Raw genomic sequence first — 22,646 nt, 5'->3', positions numbered from 1 at the left:
CCCGCAGCATCTCCTCGTTCTCCCTCTTCTCCCTTCTTTCGCCATTGTCGCGCCGCCTCCACAGTTTCAATCTTCCTCAGATCTCGCGATGGTGAAGAAGAAGAACACCGCCGCCGCCGCTAGCTCCACCAGCGGAGGTGCCGCTGCCAAGTCATCCTCTTCTCTTCCGAAGGGGAGCGCTCCGAGCGCTCCTCCCCCAGCTCCGGCGCCGCCAGCGCCGTCGGGCTCGACGGTCAAACCTGGGGACTGAGTAGCTTCAACCGTCACCAAGCGTGACGAGAAGAGGTCCCGGAGCTTAGGATTGATATCCTCCGACACGGGAGATGTGATCCTTCCAGGTGCGATTTCTCGGCCTAATCCTCCCGCGGGATTTTCTGTGATGTTCTTATCTTTTCTTCATCGAGGCCTTTCACTCCCCTCTCATGGATTCCTCCTCCATCTCTTGCGAACGTACGAGATCCAACTATGGCAACTTACCCCCAACTCAATCCTCCATGTTGCCGTGTTCATCACCCTTTGCGAGGCATTTTTGGGTATTGAACCTCATTTCGGGCTGTGGAAGAAGATCTTCTATGTGAAGAGATACAGCAGTAGTAATGGGTACTTTGTCACCGGAGGGGTAGGTTTTGTTGCTCGCTCAGAAGTTAATTACTTCAATTTCCCAATGAGAGAGTCTGTGCAAGGATGGAGGCTGAAATGGTTTTACGTCAAAGATTCCTCGTCACCCGAGTGTCGACTCCCCTGCTATGTCGACGTTCCTGAAGCCAAGCCTAAGGACTCTTGGAAGAACATCCTTTCAGCCGACGAAAGGGCCTCAGCTGAAGAATTGTTTGCCAAATTCCTTCGAATCAAAGAAGCTGACGGCCAAACTATGATTGGTACGGAGGTGGCAGCAGTTTTCCTGAAGCGCCGAATCCAGCCAGTCATGGCCAGAGTTCACCCGATGTGGTTATACTCAGGTCCAAAAGATGAGACCAGGATTAATGCTGCCGATCTATCAGAAAAAGAGTTGCTTGATGAAGTTCGTCGTCTTACTTCCTTCAATCAGGAAGATTCGATACCGCTAATCTCTTCTTATGCTCCCCTTGACGTTGATCATCCACCATCAGGGGTATTTTCCTTTCTTCACATCTCTACTATGACTTCTTGCTCAGCCGACACGATTACCTTTGTTCTTACTTTGTCATTTTTCTTTGCCAGATCCCTATGGCTTCTGAAAATACACGTGATTCACCGGATGATACTTCTGAGGGGAGAGGCTCCTCAATCCCCGTAGATTTTCACACCACCGATGAAACAGGTCTAAAGGATGAATATAACGGTCCGATGAATCTTGAAGTTGCCCATGCTGATCTTCCCTCCTCAGCCGATAATACTTGTATCGCAGATGGATCAGTGTGTAACGTCGACACTGATCGTGATACTTTTGTTGATGCAGCTGCGGAAGGGGCCAGAGCTTCTCCCGCGAAGAGGTCAACCGGCGGCTTTGCCGATGAAGATGATCTCTTCGACATGTAAGTAGTTCTTTTCTGAAAGTTATACTGTGCCTTTTTTACCTTTCATACTCCTGTTATAATCACAGTCGACTGTTTACTTTTGCAGTGACGAGGGCTTTATCGAGCCTCCTCCTAAAAAGGCCAAGTCTGATGCCGTTTCGCCGGTCGTGGTGGCTTCCGAAGCTTCGGCTCCTAAGGCTGTCCCCATGGCTCAAGCATCGACTGCGTCTTCCCTTTCCAAAGGGAAGGATATTTCTCCAACTGCTGCTACTGCGGCTCCTTTTTCTGTAAGTCCTCTTCTGATCTTAATACAGATTTCTTGGAGCGTGCCTTGTTTAATTGTTTTTCTTTCTCTCTTAAGGACCTGCGTGGCGTTATCTCTTCTCTGGAGGGTTTCGCCTCCCGATTCACTTCTCTAGAGGCTGACAAAGTTCGGCTGCAAGAGGAAGTCGAATTTTCCTCCTCAAAACTAGATGGCGCAGTCAAGATAGCTGCCGCGGCTCGCCAAGAGATTGATTCCCTGAAGGAGGAGCTGGCCAGACTGAAAGGGAAGCTGAAGGAGGAGGAAGCATCCAGGCTGGTGGCTGAGGCTCGCGCAGCCGAAAAGGATGAAGTCCTTCGTCAATCTTCTTTGGCCTTGCTTGGTAATCTCTAACATATTTCTGTCGAGTGACGTTCTTATGGATTTAAACTTTTTGTCAATGACTGAGTTTTTCCCTTCCTTTCTACTGCAGAGGCAGCAAACATTCCTGTCGATGCCCTGGAGAGAGTTCCAAATAACTCCCCAGCGAACGCTGTGTCAATGATTCTCGCTTCTCACCAGCTTACACAAGAACTTCTTGTGAAGGGGAAGGGTGCTCTGGCGCGGATGCACTCGATGATCTTCCCCAAGATCAAGCAAGAAAAGACCCTGGGACAGCTGATCGATACCTTCGCGGTTGACACCAAGGAGGTCATCGAGGTATTCAAGCGTACATCGCGCACTTTTGGTGCTGTCCTTGCCTTCCAGCTTATGATGGGTTACGGCTTTAAGGGTGACATCGAGGAAATGACTAAGGGGCTTCCAAAAGAGCAAGACAGGCAGCCTGTTGATTTGAGCACCTTTAAGGCTTCTGCTCTTACTTGCGCCCGTCAGCTTCTTGAACTGGTTTCATCAAGGAAATCATCGACTGGCCCTAGTTCATCGACTCAAACTCAGCTCCCTTGATTCTTGTAACAAACTTGTGCCTTGAGCTGATGCGAAACATTGTTCTGCCGCACAACTCATGCTTTGTAATAAACTCCGTGCTAGCATTGTTGTTAGCACACTTTTGTTATGATATCACTTCCTTGCACTTCTCCCGATGGGAGTTATTTCGGATGTTTGGCTGTACCATATCCATCACTTCTTTATAACCAGTATTTTTTGCAGGTCTTCCCAGTACCTTCGTTTGCAGACGACTCGTCGGGTGCTCTTCCTGAAAGCGATCGGATCCAGCGCATGAAAGACCGGATCACGCAGATGGAAAAGGATTTACGCAGCACTTATGCTTTAGCTGCCATCATCAATAAAAAGAGCGAGATTGCAGCCGACGTGGAGCGGTACACTCTTGGCGAACTGCATAAGTCTACCGAAAGTTTAAACTGTAAGTTTCCTGATCCCTTTGCCTGTTTGCTAGCAACTTCTTGTCTGAGTCTTGACTAATTCTTTTGGCAGTCATAGCGTTGAACCATGCGGAAGAGAACAAACGGATACATGAGCGGGTGCATGCTTTGACTCAGCTTTCCTCATCCGAAGAAATTTTCTGGCGAGAACACTCGAAGGCCTCGGCTATCGTCAAATTTCAGGATCGAGTGCACCAGGTCCACCAGTTCTTCGACAAGTGCTACAAGGCTATGAGGGTAGTTTGGAAAACAATGTTTCCTCTGAATGCAGTTCCTCCTACCCTCTTGACTTTGATGTCTGAATTTGGGAGCGCCAAGAAGGTTCGGGAGCTGGTAAGATCTCAAGTCTTTGCAGGGGCCAAGTGCACGCTTGCCCTTGTGCTTGCTTGTTATCCTTCGGCTTGCTTGTTGTCTATCGCCAATGCAACTGGTGATCTCGAGGAGCTGTACCCGAAGGTTTTAGCACCTGCCCATATAATTGTCGACAGACTTGAGGAGATGTCAAAGGTACCTGAGGAAAAGGAAACTCCTCAAGGGTGATGTAAAGGTGTAAAATTACTTTTGTAAATTGTTTTGGCTAGTCCATCCGAGTGTTCGGATTTTTGAGCCGCAACTTTTTGTCTGGTTGATACATGAATATGTATTTTTACCATGCCGTTGGTAAATACTCAAAGGGGCGAAGCTTAATTGCCCGTTGGATGTATGTATACTGGTTGGTTAGCAAATCATTATGAGTGATCAGCTCGTGTTGCAGGTTTTGCTAAACCTGTTGTATGCGCAACTTTGCTTTCAACCGTTTGTAAATTTCAACAGTCATTCCCGAATTTTTCGGGTGTAATGATTCTGCCGATGAGCCCGTTGCTCTCTGATATTTCCATAAGTGAAATATCGAGCGTGGGTTGTGTGTAAGTTTTCCAAACTCTTGCTTTGTACGGCACTCGTAGAGGCGTCTGAAGCAGAGGGGAGGATTAATGTCCTTATTCTTCTTTGCAGTGCTCGTAAAGGTTTTTGCCCTGAGCGCTATCTTCTGCCACGCGTTAAGTTATGCCGCTACTTGGCGGCAGCACGGTCATAGATTCTTTAGATTACTGCAATACTTTAACAAGAATCAGAACTTAAGTACTTATTGATAGGGTAAATATGAAACTGAAGGGCGAAAACAAGAGGCCCTGTGTAAAGTAAAAGGGAAAAAAATTAAAAACTAGGGGAGTGTTTTATCAAGAAAGGGGTTCTTCTCTTCTTCAGAAGGATCTTCCGATTTCTTCGTCATGCTGGTGGTCGCGACAGTGCTGTTGATTTCGCCAGATGCTTGAGCAGCGATTGTTAGCATCTTGCCGCCTCCTGCGTCTTCTGCCGAAACTTTTTCTGCCGATGCTATTGCTGCTGGGCCTTCGGGAGCTGGCTTCTTCTTGATTTCCCTGTCGAGTTTTTCCTCCTTGATTTCTTGTATCGTCAACTTGGGTGGGGGGTCGACAATATCTCGCCGTGGCCCAAATTTAGCAGCAATCCTTTGAAAGTCACGGTCACAATTGTCCGAGCGTGAAAAGCTCCCATAGACTGTGATGTTTGTTCCATTGTTCCCTGGCATCTTCAGCTTGAGGTATGCGTAGTGCGGCACGGCCATGAACTTGGCGTAAGCTGGTCTCCCGAGTATGGCGTGGTACTGTGATTCCCAGTTCACGACTTCGAACTCGATCTTCTCCTTCCTAAAGTTGTCGGGTTTGCCGAAAATGACGTTCAAGTAAGCTTTGCCAAGAGAATGTGCTGGTGAAGTAGGGAGTATCCCATGGAAGCGAGTATCTGAGTCTTCCAGCATTCTCATGGTGATCCCCATACTTTGAATTGTGTCAAGGAATATCAGGTTGAGTCCACTTCCTCCATCCATGAAGACTTTGCTCATCTTAAACCCTCCTATCTGTGCTTCGACCACTAGGGCGGCGTGCCCTGGCTTTGGTATAGTCATCGGGTGGTCCATTCGACTGAACGTGATTTCCTGGGACGACCATTCGATATATTCAGGAATGTTCGCCATGACGCTTTCTGCCAGGTTGATTTCTCGGGTGAGCTTCTTCATTTCTCTCCTTGAAACACCTGTCCTGTGGATCATATTCATTTGCCCACGTGGCGGTGGAAACGCCTCGTTGGGTTGATGAGGTTGGGCCTGCTGTACTTGATGCTGTGACGGGGGTGGCGGTGGTGGTGGCGATAGCTGCTTCTGGCATGCCTGCTGGATGAGTTCATGCATATCGAGGAACTGCCGACAATCCCTAAGCAGGTGGCTAGACTTTACTTTTCCATCCTTGGAATCGGTATAAGAATGCAGGTAGCAAGGGGCGTTGATCTGTTCAGCGTAAGGCAATTTGGGAGTTCTCTGAGGTCGTGGTTTATAGTTGCCACGGTTCCCAGAGTCGTTCCGATTACCATCCTGCCGATCGTCTCGCCTGTTGTCGTACCGATCATCCTGTCGATCAGAGTAACCTGCGGCCACCAAGTTGTTGTCATCGTAACTGTGGTTCTTCCTTCTCTTATTCCGATCCCTTCGACCACCCGAATCATTCTTCGGCTGGTCATCATCTTCGTCGTCGCTGCGCTGCCGTGGTTTTCGGACATTGTCTTCACAATCGGCCCAGCTGTTGGCGATTTCCATTAGCTTGGTTATGGTCTTCGGCTTCTTGCGCCCAAGCTCTTCTATATAGCTTTCACATCGGATGCCATCGCTGAAAGCGTCAATTGCCCTGTCGACAGATACGTCTTCCGCAGCATTTAGGAGTTTGGTGAACCTCCCGATGTACGCACGCATCGACTCCTTCTGCTTCTGTTGGCAATGCCGTAACTCCTCGATCCCGACGGGCTTTTTGTAGGTTGCTTGAAAGTTAGCGACAAAAGCTTCTACTAAGTCATCCCATGACTTGATGGAACCCTTCGGCAGCCCTCTGAGCCAGGCTCGTGCTGAGTCCTTTAGGTAAAGCTGTAGACATTGCATTGCTGCTATCTGATTCCCTTTTTGCAGAATTACTGTCTGCAGATAGTCCTCTATCCAGGATCTTGGCTCCTGCTGCCCATCGTATTTGGCAACGTCGGTAGGTGTAGGTTTGAACTTCTTGGGTGGCATCGCCTCCCGAATTTTGTAGCTCAGACAATCGGCTCCTCTAAGCTCGCCGTCGTTCTCCTGGGTCTCGTCCGAAGAATCACTGTCAAGTTCTTCTCTCATGGCGCGTCGTCGCCTTGCTTTGTCGATCCTGCTCTGTGTGATTTCGTCCCGAGCGTCTTTTGCGCGATGTTTTGACCCGCTGGCCTGCAGGGTCTTCTCTTTCGGTGGAACTAGATTATGTCCTAGTATCGCAAGACTCTCCAAAGCACCACGGTGGGCCTGAGCCATGGATCCTTCGGGACGCTGATTAATGAGGTACGCTGCAAGATTGGCTGTTGCTCCTGCGACGGTTTTTGGCCGTGGCATGCCCGCGGTGTCCGTGGTCATAAAGGATTTGGTCAAGTTTGATGTTATCTCCCTTGCATCATCTTCTGAAAGCCTGGACATCCTTGATCGATGTTTGCCCCCTCCGTGGGTACTTCGGGAGGCACTCCCCTGCGAGGCCCTTCGTCACTCGCTGGAGCGGTCTGCCGCAGATAGTCGTTTCTCGAGGGTGGCTTGCTCCTTAGACAGGCGCTCCCGATTTTTCTCCAATATGGAGCGGTAAGCATTGAGCGTACCAACCGTGGTTCCCGCCGAAAGCGGTGTGTTATTGAGCACGGCTGCCTTGGCTGCTGCCCACTCTTCTTCTATAATGGTGTGGTCGCTATTGTCATTGCTGGCGCTATCTCCGAAACTAGCCCGCCTGCTGGAACGGGGGGTGCGTTCTCCATCTCCCCTATTAGCGACGTAGACTTGGAGGGGCGCCACTCTTCGGGTGTCTCCTCGGACGACGCTACCGATGCTGTCCTCTCCCGACGAATAGTAGGCGTTGCAGATGAATGGCGTGTCGCTTGACCCTAGTCCATGCCTGGTGTCGCAGTTTACGCAGTAGTACGAGGTCATCTCCGAGGGCATGGGGTCATCAGATCCAACCGACATGGAGGATGCCGAGCGAGGAGTCGATGGCGCGGACGGACTCGACGGGTTTCCCTGGCCAGCCGAAAGGTCGGGTGTCGATGACGCACTTGGGCTTGTCGATCTGGAAATAGGAGATTCCAGTAGCCGGAGGATTCCCTCTGAGTTGACGTTGTAGTGGACGCTCCCGAACGCCATGTCCATGTTGCCTTGCAGACCAGAGAAGGTGGAGCGAGACGATTCGCTGTGCGGGGTGAATTCGTAGGAGCCGAAACGGATCGGGCTTCCCAGATGAGACGATGATGGTGCTGATGAAGCTGCTGATGACATGACGGGTTCAGCCGATGTCCGATCTTGTGCCGACAGGGTTCCCACAGACGGCGCCAATTGTCGAGGGTACTCCTCGCCAATGCCCTCCGATAGGGGCTTAGGGTTGACGGAATCCTGTAGGCTGACGTGAGACATCGGTTCACAGACAAGCGGGGAGAGCGATTTACCCAGGTTCGGGGCCCTCGATGAGGTAAAACCCTTACGTCCTGCCTGTCTGTTCTTTGATTATGAAAACAATGGGTTACAATGGGAGTCTTAGGAATAGTTCGGCTGAGATCTAGGCGAGATTGCTGTTGCTAGGGTTACCTAGCTCTAAGCTTTTCCTGGCTAAGATTGCTAAGATTGTTCGTATCCTTCGGCAGCCCCTCTCCTGGCCTTTATATAGGAGGCCAGGTCTCAAGAGGTCTAACCGAATACGACTAGATTTATAGTAGTTTAGATCCAATCTTTCCTTGTTTGTTCGTTTCCTTGTCTTGCCCGTCAAGAAATCTTCTGGTGCGCCGACCTAGTGGCCCATCTAGTCTTCGGGTGTCTTCATGGGCCTCCAGTTGGTCAATACAGGATAGGGCAACGTTGGTTACTCGAAGGGTAATGCCCACGTCAAACGTCCACACAAAATGAGAAAAATCATCAAGAATAACTAGGTAATAAAGAAGACCAGAATTACTCGGGATTGGAGAGGTCCATACATCACTATGAATTAACTCAAAAGGAAAAGACGCAACAGTGGAAGACTGACTAAAAGGAAGACGAACGTGTTTACCAAGACGACGCGCTTCACAACTATGTGAAGACTGTTTAGTAGATGAAAACGAAAAACCCCCTCATTATTTGGTGAAGCGTGTTGGCACTGGGATGTCCAAGACGAGCATGCCAAAGATCAACACCTGCGGAGAGAGCACGAGGTGCGGCGCCGGGGGTGGAAGGCGACATCATCGGATACAAATCACCGGGGCTCTCACATCGATGGAGGACCATCCGGGTGTGGGCGTCCTTAACAGAAAAACCAAAAGCATCAAATTCAACAGTCACAGAGTTGTCACGAGAAAGAGTTTTAACAGAGACTAAATTCTAAATAAGCTGGGGAGACACAAGGACATTATTGAGAGACAGTGGTTTAGAAGTAGATGGAAAATTAGCAGAACCAATGTGAGAAATAGGAAGATCGGCGCCGTTACCGACAATAATGCGAGACTCGGTGGAAGTGGGAAAGGAATGGGAAAGGTTACCCGGGTGAGCGGCCATGTGAGACGAGGCGCCCGTGTCCATAAACCAGTTGCCGCCACTGGCGTAAGAGCCAGGTGCGGGCGCGGCGTGGTAGGCCGGGGCGTAGGACGGCGGCGTGGCGGTGAAGGCCGGGGCGTAGGGCGGTGTCGCGGTGAAGTGCACCTGGTGAGTCGGCGGGCGCGGCACCGACATGTTGTAGGCGTGGATGAGCCCCGTCCATGGGTTGTAGGCGAAGGGGTTGCTGTCGTTGGAGACCGACGACATGATGACGCGCGCGCGAGGGATGGCGACGGCGCGGGGTTGGGGAGGGAGGCGCGGCGGCGGCTGTAGGTGCGGCGGCGCGGCGTGAGGGACACACGCGGCGGCGGCGCAAGGGCGGCGGCGCTAGGGTTGGAGGGTGGGGCGGCGCGCGCGCAGAGAGAGGGGCGCGGCGGCTAGGTTAGGAACGGTAGGTGTCTGATACCATGTAGAAAGGGATGCAACTCACAATGTATTGATTGGGTGCATATGGCGTTACATATATAGGCCACGTCCTCGACTATACAAGGAAGGAGGCGGGCCCAATAATCAATACAAAGATATGTATCGCTATACATAACTACAGAAGATACACATCCGGATATACAAGGATATGTATCTCAACAACGGAGAAGTGCTGGTGGCTGTGGAGGAGAACTGTCCGAGACATGGGTATATATAGGGAGGTAGTGCTGAAACGGGGGAAAGAAATGGCGGGAAAAATGACAGGAAAGAAAATGACGAGAAAGAAGACATGAAAGGGGACCTTTGCCGTGTTCTGCAGCAATTTGCACACAGGAACGGCAAAGGTGTCTTTTCCATGTTCCATTCTAATTTGCACATGGCAAATATTTCGCCCAAAAGGTTGTAGGCTTGGCTCCTTCGCACGGGAAAGGTTGGCGGAAATAAGTTGCACACGGGAGAAGAGAGCTTTGCCGTGTGTCTGTTAGAACCACACGGCAAAGCCTGGTCGTTATGACGGCGCCGTCTGGGGAGACCACCAGAGCCACGTGTCCAGGCGTTTGTCGTGCTCCAGGCCTTTGCCGTGTTCCTCCTCCAGCGTTCGCCTTGTTCACATTTTTTCCGTATTCTTTTTTGGGTCTTTGCCGTGTTTTTTTTCTTTGCCATGTTCCTTTTTATCGATTTGCCGTGTTTTTCTTTTTTGCCGTGTTCTCTTTCCACTACACTGCAGAGCTTACTTTTGTCGTGTTCCAAGCTATAGTGCATAGGGCAAAAATATTGCAACACGGCAAAATCTGTTTTCCCCGTACTGGAACCTAGGTACATGCTGTCGTGTACCAAACTTCTCCAAATGATCCAATGCCGTCACGTTCTCCACCTCATCGAAGTTGCCCCTGTAGCATCTGACTCGTCAATACCACCACATGTTGGGCTATGCACGCATGTATTTCTGTAGAATATACCTGCCTCAGCTACATGCTACTACGCCTTGCACTTGTCTGCCTTTACAATTATCTCGTATCGTTCTGTCCATCACGGTTCATGATCCTACTTGAACATGTTTATTTCATTTTGCGACATCGGGAGTTGTTCTTGAATACTTTCCAAGAAAATTCCTGCAGACAGAAGCAAGTTGAATGTCCTCATCGTTTGCCGTGGCGAGGGACAAAATTGGAGCAAAAAATAATGCAAGTTGCATGTTGATGGAAATTTCATTTTGTCGTAAACCGTAACGAAGGAGGATGTGGTCTTTGTCCCATCAGTACCTCTAATTCTTATGTGCAATAATGCAACTTGGGTTCATCGGGATACACTGCATTCACATATGTGTGCTACATAAATAAGATCTTAAACGGGGTCTATGTTTCTTCTATGAACAAGTGGTTAGAGATGTTTGTTTATGTGAGAATCAAAATTACTTGTGGCAAATATTAGTGTTTTGACTTCAGACCCAACTTGTGGAAAAATAATTTTGGGAAAGGAGAGCCACTTATGTAGAAATTTGGGACATAGGACGACTCTTGCTTTACTCATTAGTTGTCCAATTCATGAAAACTTGTATGTCATGTGAGAAAGTATATTTTTCGATAAAAGAAATATATTACTATCGCGAAGATACCGATTACACTCTACAGCAATAAAATGCCTTAAAGATATCAGGGATGTACATAACCTACTATAAAAACAAGAAGAAGAAAAACAAAAGATCACTCTTGAGTGATCAAAACCTTGTGGCTGTAACTTAAACCACCGCCAAGGTAGTACGTAGAGTCCGCACTTTCAAGGCAATACTTTCTGTTGAGGAGATATTGTCTGGTGTATTTCTTACCATATGGGCCCCTTCTTCTTTGTATAGTTGAGGGTGTGGTGGCTCCACATTGTATCTATATATGTGTGTGCATGTCCACCAGAGTAATACATCGTGCATTACAGTCTTTCTTAATGGTATCAGACACCCCCATGATCCTAACCCTAACCTAGCTGGCCGCACCACCTCCCCTCGAGGCCGTCGCCCCTTCCAAACCCTAGCCGACTGTCGCAGCCCCCTCTTGCGCTGCCGCCTCTCCCCTCCTCCCTCCACCTCCAACCCTCTCCTCCCAACCGGACGGCTGCCCTAGCGCCGCCCTCCACCACCACCATGTCTTCAGTCTCCGATGCCTCCAACCCCTTTGCCTCCTCACCATCTTCCACCTCCACTACCCCTACTCCTGCCCTCATCCGCGAAGTTCCCATCACTGACCATGTGCCCATCAAGCTCTCCCGCTCCGACTACAACTTTCATCCATGGAAGACGTACTTCTACCTACTCTTCCGCGAGTACAATCTTCGCGATCAACAAAGTAATTGCCAGACCCAACAAATTAAGGCTGGACCTTAAATCTTCAACCTGAAACAAGTCAGTCCTCTCAAAACAACGTGTTTAACAAGACCATTGTCAGGCACAACTAATTAAGTATCATTTCTCAATGTTCATGTTCTAGTGGGAAATTATTCTCCATCTTTACCAGCTTGCATGTGATGGCACTAATTCAATTTTGGATGACCATTTCTTGCATAAAGACAAGGCTGAACTTAAAGATAGATAATGACCAACCTAGGTCAAGTAAAAATAGGCACAACTATTAAGTCAGGGCCTGACTTTCACATGTCACTTATAAGATTGAAGCAACCAATGAAGATAACTTCGAAAGAAGTACTTCGTCAAGTATTTGTAGTTTACGTTCTCAAGATAAGGACAATAAATGTTTGTAGAGGACAAAGTAGGAATATTGGAAAGCTCCGTGAAAGCTGCATTCAGAATTCCTAAGAGGAAAGTTGACTATAGATTGGCACATCATCTATAGTTAACTTGTAGTTAGCATGTACAGTAGTAAACTATAAAAGTGTAGTACTTTTATAATGTATGGTCCATCTTTTAGTCTTATATAGTGCCTAAAAGCACGTGCTAGAGTTGACTATTGTATGGAAATGGGCTTCCTGATCATGTAATGACCAACCTAATCATGTAAACAATGATAAAATGGGTTCCTGATCATGTAATCATCAATTGTGTAGCAGTAAAACAATGTCTCTCCATGTGAACCTACCGCATCTCTATCCACTGGATTCTATTTCACACCTGATTCAACAAAAGATTGTGTGTATCGATTGATGCACAGCCCCGAGGCTACGCTCCCATGTTAAAAAAAAACAATGTTTTGTTTTCCTTTTTGAGAGATCTTTTATATGCACAAGTTTTGAAGTGGCTACAAATATCATTCCCTCTCTGATACAAGTATTCCCTCCGTTTACAAATATAAAATGTTTTAGCTTTTTTCCCTATTTTGTTATGTATCTAGTTTACTTTTATTGTGTAGATTCACTCATTATGGTATGCATTTAGTTTATTTAAAAATGTTTAAATCGTTTAATATTTGTAGACATCAGCCTTTTATATTTAGTACAAAGTGAATACTAATATGGATCGGAGTATTTTTTGTCATCATTAGCCTAATCCCTGAAGCTGATGGGGAATAGTCAATACTTTTTAAACATAAGGTTCAAGGAGCCCAACTTTAAATTAATAAAGCCCTCAACCGGCTAGGTTACAGAGGTGTTGATTACACAAACTTGAACAAGTTTAAAAGAAAGAGGCAAAGCCCTAGAGGTACTACAACGAATTTCACCCGGCACAGCCACCAAAGAACCCTTTTGCACAAGCTACGGAAAACTGCCGCAGATGGAAAGAGACATGGAAAGCGAAGAGGAGAAGCACCAGCGTCAAAGAGATGAAGATTCGGCTCCGAGACCGCCTCGTCATGCTGCTGCTGGAGGAGGGACCCTTCCCCCCTCACCCAGGATCGAGGGTAACGTACCACCGGCCACCACAGAACATAAAGGTGGTTGAGCGCCCAAAAAGTCTTGAACATGCTGACTACCGCTTCCGGCCTCGCCATTGCCACACCCAAACCGCACCACCCGTCGTTGTCACCACACCTTCAGCCCTCTGTCCTCTCGTCCTAAAGCGGTGCCTCCAAGGAGGAGAACGACGCATTGCGCCATCCGGCCATAGCCTCAGTTTTCACATGTGAAGAAGAGGAATAGGGGGAAGGTTACCTCACCAGCCCTTCAAGAAGGAGAACATTGATAGTATTAGTGTTGCTATGTGGCTGACACAGAGCCAGCAAAGAGTTTCTCCCGGCAACCCCCCACACAACTAGCACGGACACAGAACGGGCAGTCCGAGCACCAACCATGTCATATCGGGCGCAGAGAAACCGAGAAGTGGAGACACCAACGAACAGACGAAGAAAACGCCAGAGCACAACTACTCCACGACCAGCCTTCCACCTGCTCCTCACCATCCACACGGCCAAGAAGACCGGGCAGCACCAATGAACGCAACCCGCCTTCCGGTCGACATCGCCCCCCACCATCCAGGGCCGTTGCCCCGGCATCCAAACTCAGACCGCTGAAGATCCGAGGGAAAACGGGGAACAACAGAGCAAGGGTCTCGCTGCCGCAAGCGCGCGATGGCCAACAACAACACCACGACCCTGGAAATGGCCAGAACGGCACTTGCATCCCCATGGCTGCCTGAGGTACCAGATCTGGGGACTTGATGGGCTCGGCCAGGCCCGGGACCCTGTTTCAGCCGGAGCGCAAGGCGGCCAGATTGCGCTGCCCGTCTGGCTCCACTTGCAGGGTGTTGCGCCGCCGCCAGACCGCCATGGAGAAGTGGTCGACCACCCTCTCGCCGTGCCTCCCGCCTCCATCAACCCGTAGCGGACTGAGCTCGCGTCGCTCGCCGTAGCCGAAGCTCCCCGGGGAGCCGCCCCGCGCATGCTCAGCCCGCAGAGCCGCCACACCGCCGCCGAGCGGCCTCGCTGCCACCCCCCCCCCCCCGCCGCCCAGCGTCGTGCCTCCAAGCACCGATTCCGCTCGCGCCACCATCACCGTGAATAGGAGAGGAGACGCACCGCTGCCGCTTACGCCGCCCGAGCTTTGTCCGGTGGCACCCCTGGCGGCGGCGAGGCAGGGGAGGATGAGGAGGAAGGGGCTGGTGGCAGCCCTTCAAGGGCTTCGCCCTAGGACTCGCGGGAGCCCAGGACGAAACATTTCAACCCCAATAGTCAATACATTAGCCTTGTCATGCTTAATGGGGTGTGTGTGGTTGTGTGGACAGGAAAATGCTTAGTTTATTTGACCAGACAAGACTTGCCTTTTTTATTGTAGCTTCTTTGTGCTCTGGGAGATGGCTATGTCATGTAGCTGTGCTGTAGCTGTTTCCAGTACATAAACATCAACTACATCCCAAGTTGAAGTTAGAAGGGTAGGTATGTTTATCGTCTTCTCTTTGACAAACAAAGCATCAATCATTCATAGTATCAACTACCGTATGTTATTCCATAGTTACATAACGAGACCATAAAGGAGACTAGCTTATTCTTTGTATATTGATTTAGTTGAATTGCGCGAGGACAACGCAACATGTCATGATGCTGACCGATGACATTATATTATATATATGAGGCTGTTGGCGTAAGGCTATCCTGTTTTCATTAATTTCTCAACGAAAATAACAAGCTCCTTACAGACACCAAACCAGATTAAAGGAAAATAAAAGGAAAGAAAAAATGAAGATTGATAGCACGTCAGCGCGGGGGGACACTAACCCGAAATTCTTTCAAAGTATTCGCCCTCGAATACTCAAGGACAACCACAGTTCAGTTCATATAACAGCAAAAGAACATAACAGGACTCTGCAAAATACTACAGCCAGCACTTCCACTCCACTTCAGCCTTCAGTTATCATTCCCTTTACAACCCTGGAACCACATCCTCTTGCGCTGAACCCCTGACGCTTACTCCAGCTAGCTCCGTGGCAGCTTCCACGATTTGACATTTCTCGGCGCAAATGGCCCCTCTGTCATCTTTCCTGTACAACCCTGCCCAAAATTTTAGGAAAGAACATATTGTAAACAGAACAGAGATACGGGACTTCATTTTCTAGCCATCAAACGTTATCTTGTTTCGCTTTGTCAAAATGGACCAATAAATTGTAGGCAGGACCAAAGGAAAAAAACTTCTCCCCCTGCCAAAACTTGGTCCGTATTTGATGAACTGCCTGCCCTGGATGGACAGCCCACGTTGAAATCCCTCCTGGAGACTATGCTTTATGGAGTCTTGTGCAAGATCAACCATTCTGATAGTGCAGATCATCATGCGCATCGCTTGCTGGGTCGTGCACATATATATCTCAGTACAATAACTACCTCAGGTACATTCTACAACTCCATGCACTTGTGTGCCTTTCCAATTATCTGGTATTGTTCTGTACATCACGGTTCATGCCGCTGCTTGAACATGATACTTTATTTTGTGACACCGGGTGTTACTCTTAAATACATGCCAAGAAAATTCATGCAACCTGAAGTAGTTGAACGTCGTCATCATTTGTCGTGACAAAGGACAAAATTGGAGAACAAAATAATGCAAGTTGCATGTTGGTCGAAATTTCCATTATCGTAAGGAATGCCGGTCTTTGTTCCATTAGTACCTCCAGTTCTTCTGTGCAATAATGCAACTTAGGTTCATCAGGATACAGAACTGAACTCTGCATCCACATGTTTTGATACTTACAACTACTACAAGATTCCAAACCTGGTATATGGTGCTTCTGTAAATAAGTGGTTAGAGAGATATATTTTCAGAGAGAGAGAAAAGCTATTCGTGACTAATAATAGTGTTTCAACACAACTCATGTAGAAAAACAAATACATAATGGGTTGTCAACTTCCTCTGTGGGAAGTTGAGTCATAGAATGGTTCTGGCTTTAGTCTTGAATGGTCAAGTTCATGAAAACTGGTATGTAAAGGAAGTACAGTTTCTCAGTGTCAGTGTTCTAGTTTGATCAAACTCCAGAGTCCAGACCTTATATAGTGAGTAGTGGGAAGGGTCATCTGCTCCAGGGAAACCTCTAACCGGAGTCTTCCGGATCGGACCATGATGGCACGAGGCGTCGTTCTCTCCCATTGGGGCATCATTTTTTGAACTGATGCTGGCTCGAGGGGCCCTGAAGCGGAGCGGTTTTCATCTACCTCGTTGATGATGACGAGTCTCGGTGTTGTGGTGTAGCGGGGTCTCGGTGTTGTGGTTTGCGAGACTCTCGCAGGGTGGTGCTGTCATCTGGCGTCGATGGCCGGCTGGCAAGGTCAATGCATTGATCCTTTCTAAAGATGGGTGGGCGGAAGATGGTGGCAGCGACTTCTCGAGCATGTGTAGTTGTGTGCGTTCAGGGTTTGCTGGACCGATTTGGGTTCTCGACTCGCTATGGAGCGTTTTGGTGAGGCCTTCGATTTTCTGATGATGTGTGTTGGTGCGATGACCCCCTTCATCAAGCTTGTAGGTATTGTGACATCTATCGGTAGTGAGGTCGCTTCAGTTTGATATTTATATTTTCTTTATAAGGTTTTGGTGAATAATTTTAATTAAATAAATATGTGCATCATTTTGATGCAGAGGTTGCGTAGAACCACCACTTTGAAAACAAATGTGATGGCACTAGGACAGGTTCGGATGATCATTTTCTTGCATAATGAAAAGGCTGAACATAAAGATAGATAATGACCAACCTAGGTCAACTAAAAACACGCAGACCTATATTAAGTCATGGCCTGATTTTCACATGTCAATTATAAGATTGAAATTAAAGTACTAGATAAAGATTAAGATCGAATTGAAACTTGGAAAATAAATGTTGTAGATGATAAATTAGGAATATTGGAAAACTGTATGAAAGCTGCGTTCTGAATTTCTAATGTGGCAGCCAAGGTAGTTATATTAGTAGTACTGCCCACTGGAGGTGTATTCTACGGCAATGCCAAATTATCATTCAATGTACCTGTTTCTACCTGTCGACTCGGACAAATAACAGAGTACAGACATAAAGAAAAAAAAACAGACGGAAGAACACTCATTTGGCAATTTCCAAGTACACACACGGCATACAACGATATGGAGCATTGACTATTCGCTGCTACACTCATGAGTGGACGAAGGTTGTCGTTGTTGAGACAGGCTCAGTAAGCATCTCTTGGTAATCGTTTGACTATTCTCATACTAACCACATGCTAAATGTTTCAAATTACTAATTAGACTTAGCTACTGGGGATTTAGTTTGGGCTTGTTAGTTGCCTACTTGCCTGCTGCACGCATTTAGGCCTTTTTTAACGGATTTGGTTAGTGGGGATTTGGATAATTGGTTACATACGAGAGAAACTTGTTTGTAGATGGCTGAATGGGGTGAGGAAAGAGGATAAACAGAAAATTCGGATTGGTGTTTCAGCTCGTTGTTGGGATATTTGGAGAACCGGAAATAATATTATTTTTGTTACAATCGAGATGCACAATAAACGAAGAAAGAAAAATAAAACACTGCAGGGGACACGAGATTTTAACGTGGAAAACCCTTGCAACACACAAGGGAAAAACCACGGGTGCCAGCCAGCAAAACTTCACTTATTTCGGTGGTGTTTACAAACGCCGTGGGTGTACAATGATGCGACCCAAACCCTAGCGGCGGCTTACAGGGAAAATATATAGACGGTGGCAACGATCCGTACTGCGGGGGCTGCCGCCCCCCGGCCCCCGCACCCCTGTACGATCCGTACGCTTCGGCCCAAGCCTCCGGCGACGGGCCTCGCTCCGCTCGTCAGAAGTTAGCCTCCCTTTAATATATGAATTTGGATCACAATATAACAATTTTTAACAAATAAAATGGAACTAATTTTTTGCAGTTTATCCGGTGGGCCGCTCATTCAATTCAGCAATGAGTTTTACTCCTCCCAGTGGAACAACGAGAGGCTATGGTTATTGGATGCAACCGGATGCTAGTGGTTGCTCAGGACTTCTTTTTCCAGGCTACTGGGTGGCAGCATCTTAATAGAATAGCAAATGCATAGCTTCTCTATTTGCCATATTTTCAGCTGGTTGATTCTTGTATCGACCTTAGCTTTTCCGTGATTGGAATAAGGGTTATTGGATCTATTATGACTTGATACTTTGTTTTTAATAAAGCAAGCCGTGTGCATCTATTGATGCAGATGCTGGGGCTAAGCTCCTTTATCGAAAAAAAACGAGAGAAACTTGTGCGTATTTGAAAACCAGAGTTCGATGCTTTTCAGAATATGCATTTTCATCAGTTATTTTTTTCCTACAAACATGTTCTTTTATATAACCCGGTTGAGGTCCATTTTTGAAAAAAAAATAACCCGGTTGAGGTTCTATTTTTCTGGTGTAAAGTAAAGCCTTTATAAAGCAGTTATCTCAACTTTACTCGTCAACCAAACAAATTATATCACACCGAACCAACTACCACAAATAAGTACGCCAAAATAAACTCGAATATCATATGTTCGAACTCGTCGCATGTAGGGTCACTTTTTTGCATCTCAATTTTTCAGTGTGACTTGAAAAAAAAATTGTGGAAGATCAAACCGGCACAGGCTAGACCAACCTCAAAGATCGCAAACATTTCACTTAAATGTCGGCAACTAAAAGTTACTGTCGCATTTCCAACAATTGAAGGAATTCCGTTTTGTTGTGAACAAAATCAACTTGGGCCCACTCTATCCAAGCCCAACCATGGTTCAACGTCAATTCCATGAGGAGCGCCGACCGGACGGATGCTATACACCACTCATAGCGGCACCAGTTGCCCGCGCTTCCTGAAGGGAATGCAAGACGTGTCGGCCCATTTTATTTTTTCGTCAGTATCGTTTGATTCTCTTTTAGGGCATTTTACATGGCCAGCTGCTTCTCTTTCCTATTGCATTTTTCTTTGCTGATATTTTTGTTACATGCCATTTTATTTTTTTATTGACATTTCTTTTATTTCTTTTATATTCTAAGGAGAAACATGAATTGTTTTACCATGCCTAGTTTTCGAAGCCATGTTTATCTTTCCGAACATTTCTGAATAGATTTATTTATTAAAAAACGCTCATTCCCCCCCCCCCCCCTTCCCTCTCTCTCTTATCCACACTACCTGAGCGTTTCTTCGAGGGTGTAGGGCCGACCCGAAGCCGATCTCGTCGGCGACGCCGGTGGAGATGGGCAGAGGGGAGGCGCTGGGGTAGATAGCCTAGGTAGGATTAGCGGCACTTTGCTGGTAGTGGGCTCCATGCCCGGTAGTGGAGGCGGAGGAGGAGATCTGGCCGCCTGGATCTCGCCTGATGTAGGGTCCTACTTCCTTCTTCTTCTCCGGTGGTCGGTGTTATCACCAGAATTTGACCGGATCAGAGGTGGGCCGTGATTAAAGATGGGCTTGAAGAATATACACGGGAGATATACATGAATCGGCCTTGTACACGAAGTTTGGGCTAGTTTGCCCGTGTATCTGTAAATATAGTAGGATACGTGTCGGTTAGGTAGAATTTGGCTCGTACACGGTTGGGATTATTCCCACGTTAGAAAGTCTACGGACTATAAATATGTATCTAGGGTTATTGAGAAAAACAACAATCATGTTCACAACAAACCAATCTAGGCGCATCGCCAACCCCTTGTTTCGAGGGTTTCTTCCGGGTAAGCATCATGCTGCCTAGATCCCATCTTGCGATCTAGGCAGTATACGTTTATTCGTTGTTCATGCATTGCTTGTGCTGAAGCCTTGTTGATGGCGAGCAACGTAGTTATCATAGATGTGTTAGGGTTAGCATTGCTTTACCACGATATATGCTTTTATCCATGCTATCCCTAGACGTCTAGCTGCCTTTACACCTATCTTAGGTGTAAGGGCGGCACCTTGCTTGATCCGTGTTTAGTAGATCCGATCTGTTATGATTACTCCTTGTTCTTCAAGGATTAGTTTAATATCTGCATAGTTAGGCCTTGCAAACGGGTTGAAGGATCCAGTAGCACGTAGGGTGTAGTTTGCTAGCCCTAGATAAGATGTTCAGGGAATCAACTCCATGTTGGTTTTTAGGCCTTATCTAGGGCTGGTTTATTATCATCTTGTGTGGCTGCCAGGCTCAATCACGTGTAGGATGTTCCGATTATGCGGTGAAAACCCTAAATCGTCGTAGGTCGTTTTAGCTTTATATTGATCAAGCAGGACCACCATGTGATCGTAGACCTCATACGAATCATGGGTGGATCGGCTCCTTGAGCCGATTCACAGGACAACCTGAGAGCCGATCGAGGCTCGTATTTAATGTTTACGTGTATGCCATGCAGGAAACTAAGCGAAGCAATCCATCACCTTCATGACCAGGTATAGGTCAGGTGGCACGCCCTTGCACCAGCATCGGGACGTGCGTGCCGGAGCTTTGCGGGCCGTCGCTCGAGGGACCAGGGCCAGCCGCAGTTCTGGGAGCCTCCCGGCTCTACGTGTTGCCCGTCGCTACTCGCCGGTGGGTTTCGGACGCCAACACATTCTGGCACGTCCGGTGGGACAGTCTGCGACATCAACCGCATCGCCATCTGCATCTGAGATGGCGGAAGATCCAGTCACGTACGAAGATCTGACTGAGGAGCTCAAGAAGAAGTATGACGATGTCAAAGCTATCTTCGAAGCCGACCTCATCGGCTCTTTCCAGAGGACCCGCTCACACGGCATCAGGTGGAAAGGGTTCTCACCTGAAGGCGCGCTCGATGGAGTGGATCTGTCTACCCCTTCAGAAGAACGCACCAGGTCTCTGCGTCAGGAGGTTAATCACATGGTAGCTCATTCGCTACACCGCCATTCTGAGAGCCTGGTGAACGCTTTGGAGCGTGTCGCGCTTCGGGTGATCCAGGAAACCATGAGACATCAGTACTCTCCGTCAGGACCTGCTCTAGGGACTCACCAAGGAGAGATACCGCTCTAGACCCGACCACCGCTGCCGTTCGCGCTCGCAGCACCAGAAGTGCCGAGTTCACCGGCATTCATCGTCTACAAGATCGGTGGCGATCCTAGTGATTACCAGTTCTTGTATGAGGCGCCTAAGGAGATCCCGCACGGATACACGTGCACATATGTGCCAGACTGCAGTAACTGGGCACTCACGAACCAGTCTGCAACAGCAGGGATTTCTGGAACAGCAGGAGGGGCTTCTGGATCAGATCTTGAGAAGCAGGCGTGGCTAGCTAAGTATGCCACTCCAACAAATCTTCAAAGCTCAACTCCTGCAGCTAGCTCAAATCTTGAGAAGCAAGCATGGCTAGTTAAGTATGCCACTCCAGCGAATCTTCAGAGCTCGACTACTGCAGCTAGCACCGCGGATCAGATCAGTACAATCTTGAGAGACCAGTTCGGCATGGTGCCGAAAAGGAGGGCAATCGGCTATTCCAAGCCGTACCCCAACGAGTACGATTTGATCCCACTACCACCCAAATATCGGCTCCCTGAATTCTCCAAGTTTAGTGGGTCAGATGGCTCCAGTTCAATCGAGCATGTGAGCCGATATTTGGCGCAGTTGGGCACGATCTCAGCATCAGACGCACTACGCGTGAGGTTCTTCGCACAGTCCCTCACAGGATCGGCTTTCGGGTGGTACACCTCGCTGCCACCAGATTCAATCCGGACTTGGAAGCAGATGGAAGAGCAGTTCCACATGCAGTATCACTCAGAGGCTTCCGAGGCTGGCATTGCCGATCTAGCACAAGTACGACAGAAGCGCGGAGAAACAGTGTCAGAATACATCCAGCGCTTCAGGACCATCAGGAACCGATGCTATTCGGCTCGTTTGACTGAAAAAGAAGCAGTCGAGTTGGCGGTGGTGGGTCTCGCATCGCCGATCAAGGATATGGCTTCCCAAGCAGAGTACGCTTCATTGGCGCATATGGTTCAGAAACTGTCATTATATGAACAACGCCACCCAGAGTTGTACCAGGACAAGTTCAAGCGTGCGGTAGTCCTGGTTGAGACAGAGGAAGATGAAGGCTCTGCAGGAGATCAAGAGGTAGCAGTGGCTGAATGGGCTCGGGGGGCAAGCCCCGTGTCCTGCAAGTGGGTTAAGCCACAAGGTCCTCCAAGAGGGTTTGACTTCGACGTGACCAAAGCTGAGCAAATTTTCGACCTCTTACTCAAGGAGAAGCAGCTAAAGTTACCCGAAGGCCACAAGACCCCCACGGCACAGGAACTGAACGGAAAGCCATACTGCAAGTGGCATAACACGTTCACCCATACCACCAACGACTGCAGGGTGTGGCGTCAGCAGGTCCAAATGGCGATAGAACAAGGGCGTCTAATTTTCAGCCAGTACGCCATGAAAGTCGACACGCACCCCTTCCCCGCCGTTAACATGGTGGAGTTCGCTTACCCCGAGAGGTGCCAGCCAGGTTTCTCGTTCAGAATTAACATGGTCGGGCCTGTGCACCACCCTGGTAAGGACAGAGACGAGGGCAGCCGCTCTCGTGGTAAGGACAAAGAGGAGGTCGTTCCACGCGATCAGTCCCGA

The sequence above is a fragment of the Lolium perenne genome, chromosome 7 (genome assembly GCF_019359855.2).
Source record: "Lolium perenne isolate Kyuss_39 chromosome 7, Kyuss_2.0, whole genome shotgun sequence".
NCBI classification, from domain to species: Eukaryota; Viridiplantae; Streptophyta; class Magnoliopsida; order Poales; family Poaceae; genus Lolium; species Lolium perenne.
This window is presented reverse-complemented; position numbering follows the sequence as displayed.